Genomic DNA, 6,911 nt, shown 5'->3' on the forward strand with positions numbered 1-6,911 from the left:
CCAGGCAGGAATGCTGAAGCGGAGTGTGGAAAATTGATTGGAATGTTGTGTAGGGCGTGTGTATTTTTTCATATAGTCCTGGGTTTGTCTGTTGTGTGTGTGTGTGTGTGTGTGTGTGTGTGTGTGTGTGTGTGTGTGTGTGTGTGTGTGTGTGTGTGCTTGAAGGGGAAGGGCAAGGAAGTTACGGTTGTGATCGTCTATCTGTGTGTGAATGAGCGTGTCTGCATTTTTGGCTTTGAAGTACTACTATTTCAGGAGATAGTTTGGTTCTTCACAACTAGAAGATTGATATTAATCTGTAGCTTTATATAAGACCGAATTGTCAACTCATTACACTCGGCTCCAATCTCCAGTCTAACATCTAACCAATAACCACGAGGGAGGGGATTCAATTTTCCTTATCCAATAACTGGAGACCCACATGTGCCTGCAGCTAACATCATTCTAAATTAACACTGACGCAAAGCCATGCCAACATGGTGGTTTTGCCACGATTTTAAGAGTCAAGTGGAGTGAATAAAAAACAGTTGCCCATGTCCGTGCCTCAGAGCTGCTGAAAACAAGCGATCACTGGAGTTTAAAATATGCATGCAGTGGTGCACAACTTGACTAAACAATTACAAATTAAAAGTGCTGATAGGCATGCTGCTAGTCCTTCAGCACTGCTCTACGGACAGCTGTTTAGAAAATGCATTTCTCAGCTTGATACCTTACAAGTCAACTTAGTGAAACAGACAGATTGAGCAATCTCACAAGTAAGCGAGTAAGCCTGGCTAGCTCAGCTCCGATTAAAGCAGCAGGTAAAAACATCCACCTAATATTATGTTTCCTGCTCGTTTCAAGCTTTACAAGAACTACCTGCTTCAGGTTCAGAAATGCTCGGCAATGCCAACTCTGTCTTTCTCAAGGTTGAGTTGTCTATTGCATGTTTTTAGCTGCACAATTTTTCCAGTCTTTTTTGAGTTTGCAGTTTTTGTGTTCAGTTAGCATCGCCAACTATTGTCTTGTAGACTTGTGTAAAAATACTGACATGAACGTGCAGCACGTTGCCCACAACTCTGCTTGTGTCAATACATCCTCAGTGCGGTACTGATGTGCACTAACTCAGTAGGACTAGCATTAGTGCAATAGGCTCCACGCGCACAAGGAAATGCTGATACTAGCTAACTATTCTAATGTATATTTTAGTGATCTTTTTAAATCAATACTTTTAAAAAACTAAACACTTTTGTTGCATTGTAGCACAGTTATTGATGTAAGGACTCCAACTGTAGGTCATATAATGGTTTTTCCAGCTCTCTACTCAATAAATCGCCATAACATTAATATTAACCTTGACGGGAAATTACATCTGATAACCACATTTTCTAAATTTTTGACTCTAAGATTTTGTCTTTTGATTTGAGAGTTTGTAAGGCTGCAAATGCGTGCATGCAAGAATGGCCTAACTGTGTGTATATGATAAACATTTTGGTCACCTGTCACTGATTCAGCCGTGCTGGAAAGGCCATTCATGCTCTTCCCCTCCCCCACCACGACTATCTCTCCCCAGTCCACCTGTCTCTACCTCTGCTCCCTGACCTGCATTCACTTCCTCAGCCTCCAGCCTCATCAGCAGCACAGAAGATGCTGCTCTCTCGCTTTCTCTCTCTCATATGGCTGCTAGAATAAAGGCAGCACTGTATCCTACAAAACCAATGATGATGTCAGCTTGTTATTGACTCTCCCAGGTCTGAATGACTGAGCAGAGGATAGGGGGTGGGGTGGAATCTATCTATTGCAGTGAGGTGACCAGCCAAGCACAAATGAGCTATAGTGTGTGTGCGTGTGTGTTTGTGTGTCTGTGCCGGTGTGGTGTGTGTGGGGGATGGGTGGGATCCTGCAGTCCTTGTTTCCGCAGACATAATCTGTCCCAGTTGCTGCACACCTCTTACAGTTTACAATAAGCTCTCTCTCTCTCCCTCTCTCTCTCTTCACCCCTCCCCCACATCTCCCTTGCTGTTTTCCCTCCCTCCTGGTTGATTTGATCTGAGTACCAAGGCATAGAGATGGACATAATGGGTAGTGTATGAACCTTCCAGATCCCTAAGGTCATCTGGATCCGGTTTTTTATCAGTTCCCAGAGTCAGAACCAGACACGGTGAAGCTGCATTCAGCTTTTATGCTCCATATATCTGGAACAAACTCCCAGAAAGCCTCAGATCAGCTGAAACACTCAGTTTATTTAAATCCAGGTTGAAGACTCACCTGTTCTCAGCTGCATTTGAATAAAGCACCAAATCCACACTTTTAAGCTTAAATTTCAAAACTTACATTTTAACTACTGATTTTATCTACTGTTTTTTAATCAATTTTAAATCATGCATTTTATTGTTTTTGTTTTTTAATGTCTCTGTAAAGCACTTTGAATCACCTTGTTGTTGAATCGTGCTATATAAATAAACTTGCCGTGCCTTGCCTAGTGAAACGAGAAGAACAACCAGAAGGACCAAAAATAATAAAAATTTGCTTAAATGTAAAATTACATTGCTTGTGAGCACACACTGCTAGCTATTTCTTTTATAAGTGTTTATGTTTATTATCTGTTTTTATACAAGTAGTCATCAATAGTATTGGACAGAAAACACAAACCTCTACAGTAGTGTTTTCACAGTCACCATCTTGGTGTTTTGAAAATTGGATTCTCATTAGATCATTAGATCAACCAACCTTTTTTGCGCCACGGACCGGTTGATGTCCGACAATATTTTTAGGGACCGGCCTTTAAGGTGTCACGGATAAATACAACAAAATAAAAGCAGTACTGGTACCAAAATAAAGAAGATTTATTCATAACACACGGGAAAAAACCCAGGGAAACCGAGCTAACAATAAAAACAATTTAAAAAATAATGTTAAAAACCGATAAGAAATCCTGAGAACCATCAATTTCACACCCGAGCCTCAACCGTGGGTTGGGGACTGCTTTATTAGACTTATCAATCACAAGTCATTTACCAATGAGGATATCCTAATTTACCCTCTATTGTGACTCTGATAATGACCGTAATTTTCAAAATGAACTTCATATTGTATTCAGTATGATTTAGACTTATCAATTGAGTCGATAAAGTCCTTAAGAAAATGTTGTGTGAGGTCAAAGAGAAAAGGATAGTTTTCCCACTGACTTTTATAAAGCCGAGCTTGCTGTTCAAACAACAAAAGCATGAAAAACCTGGTTTAAACCATTTCTCTTAATGTATCATAAAATGAATTACTTCTTTTTGAAAACAAGAAGTCACGTCCACGGAAGCACAAAATTGCCTATCTCGTCTTTGCAGATGATGTGGTTTTGATTGCTGCATTAAACCCTGACCTTTAGTCTGTTTCTGTCAGGTTGTGCTGAAAAGGACCCAAATGCAGATTCTGAAGCTAAACTTGATAAACAAAGACAACTTTTATTTCAATGGAGTATAAACCCATAGAAGCCCAAAACATAACAAATAAAGGGAACTGAGGCCATGTCCACACTAATATGTTTTCGTTTGAAAACGCATCTTTTCCTCTCCATTTTGGCGTTCCGTCCGCACTGAGACGGCGTTTCCAGTCAAGGAAAACGGAGCGTTTTGAAAACGCTCTCCAAAGCGGATCCATTTGAAAACGCCGTTTTCGCGTCGCAGTGTGGACAGCAAACCCGGAGCCTTTTCGAAAACGATGACACATTTTAGTCATGTGATGCAGTCATGTGACCAATTAAACTAAGATAGCGGAGGGCATTACACAGCAGTTGATTTGTTTGCTCTCAATTTTGACAGCCCTATTAAAGATTAATATCATTTTGTACATGCTCCAGATAGATTCTCACTCTCATTTGCATCTTTGTGCTTTTTTGTTACTCGCGGCAAAAACTCCTGAAAAAAACCTCATTGTTAGTCCATTAAAAAAACTCGTTGCTTTTCCTCAACATTTCAAAAAGCCGGAAAATAAATAAACGGCAGACAGAAATGAGGCAGGTCGAATCAGCTTACGTTTCACCCTTGCGCAATACAGGAACATAACATTTTCGATTGTTTCAAACGTCGTCTCAGTGTGGATGGAAGGCCAAAATGGAGAGAAAAAGATGCGTTTGCAAACAAAAACGTATTGGTGTGGACATGGCCTCAGACTGACAAACACCTTCTCAGAGGAGGACATGGAGATGGCAACAACCGTGAAAGGTCATGAGGTGCATTGCATAGACAGTGTGCTGATTAGAGTGAAGATTATGCCACATTTAACCAGAATAGGCCGTAGTTGTAGGTGCAGTTGTTAGAATTCTGCTGTTTTCTGATCATAGTGCCAACAATCTGTGATCTGATTCATGTTGAAGTCTTTTTTATTATTGGCTCCAGAAGATCAGCAAGTTTTCAGTGACGATGAAAACCCCTTAAAGACACCAGCAAACAAATATAAACCAGGTTTAACACCACAAAGTAACTCAGTTTTACTTGATGTACATGTGAGTTGTCAGTGTATCAATACACAACCAAATTCATGCATTGCTGTCTGACATTTATACATTATTCCCACAGACTGATATGACAAGCATATCCTCAATGTAAAAGATTATTCTAAATTTCTGAAACGCAGCAACAGCAACATGGGGGATGTTGACGTGAGATTGATAGAGCAACAATACAATTTTACAGCTCAGTGATCGAGGTCTTGTTTCCACATAAACACTTGATGCACTGGCTGTTAAACTCAACACATTTAAATCCTCTCCTGGCACTTTTCTGTTAAACTTACACTGCTCTGAACTTCGAAAATTTCTTCAAAACATGTAGGCATATAGGAGGCACAAATGTTTAAAATTATCTTGAAAAGAAAGAGACTGCTTTTAAGTTCATTTCACATTTTAGAAATAAAGTGTTTTTGGTCTATTTTTTTTTTTCGTGAACCATAATAACTGAATTTTAAATACCCAACAAACTGTAGCAAGGGCTGCATTTTTTAAATAAGCATCTAAATAAGCTTTTATGTTGGACAAATGAACTGGCAGGTGAAGATGACATTTCTAGCTTTATATTTTCTTGCTATATTTTCTGTAAGAAACATTGTTCTTGGTGTCTGAGAACCCGAGAGAGAATGAGCATGAGGTTCATTCGTCGGATCAGTCAGTACAGCCTGTGGTTAAGAAGAAAATACCATGACAGGAAGTGATGGTAAGACATGGTGACATGTCTTAATATGTTCTATTAATGATTAAAAATCGAATATCATCTTGAACATGCTGCTGTGGGTATTCATGCATAGGGATGTCTGCAGTTAGAGCCTGTTCATATTAAAGTGCCACTTGGTCATGAAACATGGAGTACTGTCTCCTGAGAATGAAAATCTATCATATGGTTCAAGTTGTGGGTTAAAACTTGGTCTTTTATGGGTTTTTAAGTGGTAACATTTGCCATGTTTTTACTAAGCAATTCTCTTTTAAAATGGTAAGCAACACTATTATAGCTGAAATGTGACTGTGTTCTATAAAGACAGCAGTCGATTAGCCGAGTTGAGCAAAGATCACGCAATCAATGTATTAGCACATCTACAGCTCCATTATTAATGGGTTAGAGCCTGTTAGAAACTGCTAGGCACCCTGTTTCTCTGCTTATTCTAAGCTAATCAGGGGCTGCATGGACTTTTTTTGTGAACAGCAATGACTGCAAAAATATTTCCTTGAATACAAGAAAACTCCACAGGGTACCTTTAAGATGGATTCAGACAAGTGTTCTAATACTATTTCAAGGTTGTGTCATGGTTGTGTCATATTACTACTGGAGTCATTTATACAAAATATATTTTACTCCGAGGCTACAGGGGCTTAAAAATAAACTAACACACAGCCAAACCATGCTTTACCCGGTGTGATATTAACTCTGTGTTGTGGACTTTGATGAATGCATTTGCGAGTAGGCTCCTACACACCTCTCAGCAGATACAGTAAGTGATACAGTATGTGATATGAGCCGTCACACATCATCTCTCTCCATTTTTTTCAAAGCGCTCCCCGCAGAGAAGCCCTATTTATGGAAGTCAATCATAATCTGTCATATGCCATGACTGAGTTGGAGCCTGCAGCAGGCGCTCAAGATTATCACACCATTTCAAGGCCCCGGAGCCACAGATTTAATGTATAATCCCTGTTCGCCTTATTTTCTATTATAATACAGTTACCATTATTATTTTTATGTTCCACCGGTCAGCCAAAACAATTTTTCTGAATGTGTCACCTTGGGCTCTGTGAAGCAGTGGCTGATTAATTGGGAATGTAATTGTTAAAATAATTCATATTGGAGAACAGAGGCCAGATTTAATGGTCATTTTGTACAATCGTGAAGTGGGCAGGGCTATTTTTTCCCCCTTGCTTCTGGAAGTCAAACCCAGTCATAAAATCCCACATTTCTTTCCCAGAAGCTGTCAGGTGACTGGTACAGTATTACAGCTTGGATTGGTCTAAAATTCCTATGGTTAATTAAATTTAATTAAATTTCATTTATATAGTGCCCAGTCACAACAGTTGTTTTACCTTACTTATTGTAAGGTAAAGCACTATAATAATAGAGAGAAAACCTCAACATTCAGACAACCCCCATAAGCAAGCTCTTGGTGACAGTGGGAAGGAAGCCCTGCCTTTTGAACAGGAAGAAACCTCAGGCAGAACCAGGCTCAGGGCGGGTCAGCCATCTGCAGTTACTGGTTGGGGGGTGAGAGCAGGGCGACCATACACTTTCTTTACAGTAAAAAATCTAAACAAAGGCCTTATTTGCATTAAAATCCAGCGAACGAACCTGAATATAAGAACTGTAGAACAAACAAGAGAGATAAAAAACATTACACTGAGACTGTAAAGGTTATCTCTATGTTTCCCCATAATGCCCACAGTTTTTCTACTGACTGAT

Source organism: Pundamilia nyererei, unplaced genomic scaffold, assembly GCF_000239375.1.
Source record: "Pundamilia nyererei isolate P.nyererei 1_Seehausen unplaced genomic scaffold, PunNye1.0 scaffold00023, whole genome shotgun sequence".
NCBI classification, from domain to species: Eukaryota; Metazoa; Chordata; class Actinopteri; order Cichliformes; family Cichlidae; genus Pundamilia; species Pundamilia nyererei.